The sequence below is a fragment of the Benincasa hispida genome, chromosome 5 (genome assembly GCF_009727055.1).
Source record: "Benincasa hispida cultivar B227 chromosome 5, ASM972705v1, whole genome shotgun sequence".
Taxonomy (NCBI): domain Eukaryota; kingdom Viridiplantae; phylum Streptophyta; class Magnoliopsida; order Cucurbitales; family Cucurbitaceae; genus Benincasa; species Benincasa hispida.
Genome location: NC_052353.1, coordinates 48165168 through 48167849, shown reverse-complemented (window position 1 = coordinate 48167849; position 2682 = coordinate 48165168).

The following is a 2682-nucleotide window of genomic DNA, read 5'->3' as shown; positions in this document are numbered from 1 at the left end:
TAAACGATCACATAACTTTTTCTAGACGACCTCTTAGCTTTTGCTAAACAATTAGGCATCGACATATACGATAGGTTCTGCCATATCCCACTTGTTCAATCGTTTACAAAATTGTGTTTCCTTCTGCTTTCTACCTTAAACCAAGTCCACATAGAGACCACCCTTTGGATTCTCACACCAAGAATACCAAGGTAGCCTTCTTGGTGGTGCCATACTCAACTCGACACTGTCGAGGTTCTGTGGAGGATGTTCGTGTTGTTCCGAGAGTTCGTGACCAAGACGATCGCTTAGTTCAAGTGCAAGGTGTTTGTGCAGTTTAGTGGTCATGTTGGACGAACGTTCGTGGTTGCTGTGTTGCTGTGATCGAGCGTTCATGATCAAGGAGCTTGGCAATAAGTCTACAAAAGTGTGTAGCGTTTGTCCTTGATCTTTTGTATATCATGCTATAATTTCTATAATTAATGCATAACCATATGTTTCTGTTTATGACTGTAATTGTAATGTTTATATATGGCTGTAATTGTAATGTTTACATACAATTGTAATTTGGAATGATCTTTCCGCTGCTCATGGAAATCCTCGTGTACGATTTCCTTCAGCTAGGCAATGGAGTTGCACGATAAGCAGACGTTACACGATGTAGCTAAATAATAGACGCAGGAGCTATGCAATAGGCTATGCGCAAGATCGTGAGTTTGCTAAATAATGAGTCATAAAAACTATAAGATGGTTGGGTATGATACGATGTACCACACGACAAGGATCTGAGACCTGTGGGCTGGAAAAGTTAACCAGACATATGGCGATCAAAGGAAATGCCTGAAGACTATGCAGATTGAGTTGAGCAAAGGGGAAAACATGAAAAACGACTAAGTTAAGTTGGAAAAAGAGGAAGGATGCACTTCAAACAGGAGGTGACAAGGTTGGACGTTGGCAGATTGAAAGGAGAACACCTGGACATGCTCAAGGTGGAGGTGTCAAGCTAAGGAGAGGGGTAAAGCGCCTAAAAATATGGCAGAAGGCTTCACTTCAATTCAGAAAACATTTCCCTTCTGAGAGACCACATAAAAAGAGTAACTGAGAGTAGAATAGAAGAAATATGTGCGTTAAATGGAGGAAAAACAATGTTGATCTGAGCAGTGATCAAAACAGTGGTGGTGGGCGGAGCAGAGTGTACGGACAAACGCCTGAGCCAAGTTCAAATGAGAAGTTATTCCAAATTACTCGTGCATATCAGATGATTTTTAGACCAAAAGCTTTAAAATTCAATGTAGTTTTGGTATGAAGGATGCTTTGTTGAAATTCTAACTCTAAGGCTATCAAATTTAAGGAAAATCGAGAGATGTTCACCAGTGGGAAGACAGCCGGGTCGGGTAGAGTAAACTTGAGACTCCGAACTTTCAAGAGAAAATCACATGACAAAACTTTAAGGTAAGCTAGCTAAGACATTTTTAAAACATTTTTGTAGAAGGAAATGTCTTGAGATAAGGTCTGGAAAGATGAGTAATCTAAGCTTGAGATTGAATCTGAAATAGGATTCAACATGTGATCAAGGGAAACTGGGTGAACTGGGAAGGAAAAGCAATTCTAGCAGATCACTGTGAGTGGTTTCTTATTTTAGTCTTTTAGCATATTTTGAGTTAAAATGCTATTGTTTATGAATGAAATCTTATACCATGAGGTGAGCATGGGGCTAGGATAGTCAAGAGGTCAATGAACCTAGCGCCTAAGCTCAAGATGAGATCTTACAAGACAGTCAAGGGACCAAGAAGTCTAGTTCTTGAGCCTGTGGGGGAAACCTTTCATGGGATAGTCAGAGGGCTGACAGACCTAGCTTCTGAGTGTTGGATTAAGAAAACATGCAGCGGAAGTATCAAGGATTCATAAGCATTCAAATTCACTAATTTTGGCAGAAACTAAAACATATTCATCTAAATAAGAGGGTTTTAGATCATACCTTTGTAGAACTCTTCAAGAACTTGATCAAACAACAACAGTCTTCACCAAAGATAACCGTGAACCACCTCAAGATATTTTCCACTATTCTCTTGGAGCTCTAGATCGAGTTGTGGGATTCAAGAACAACTTGAAGAGATGTAGAATAGAGAAAAGCTCATAGCAGCACACTTCCGAAGAACCTTTCTTCCAGCTGAATTTTTCTCTCATAATTTCTGTGTAATGCATAACCTCACTCCAATTTTCTTTATTTATTATAGATGAACATGAAAAGAAGAGATGTGCATGACTTGCAGCTCATGCTTGGAGTTTAATCAAGAAGAGGAAGTTGACTTTGTGTGAGCATGAAGAAGATGATAATGGAAAATCAAGTTTTTCCATTTTGTGCATGCAAACTAATTTTCTACTTTTTCTTTAAAACCAAAATTTGATTTCAAACATCATTTTGATTTTTAAAACTGAAAATTAATTTTCTAAAATTAATTTCATAAATTAATTTAATATCAAATATTAAATTAATTTTTGCATAATAATCATCTTCATAAATTTAAATCATATTTAAATATATATTCTCCTAATCCGTTTAACTTGAACGTTTCAAATTAATTTCTCAAGCTACTCTAAAGCTTAACCATTTATGAGCTAGTTGGGGGACCTCAGGGACATATAGATCATGGGCTCCAATGATTCGAGATTAATCGGCTAAACTCATTAGTCTGATCTAAC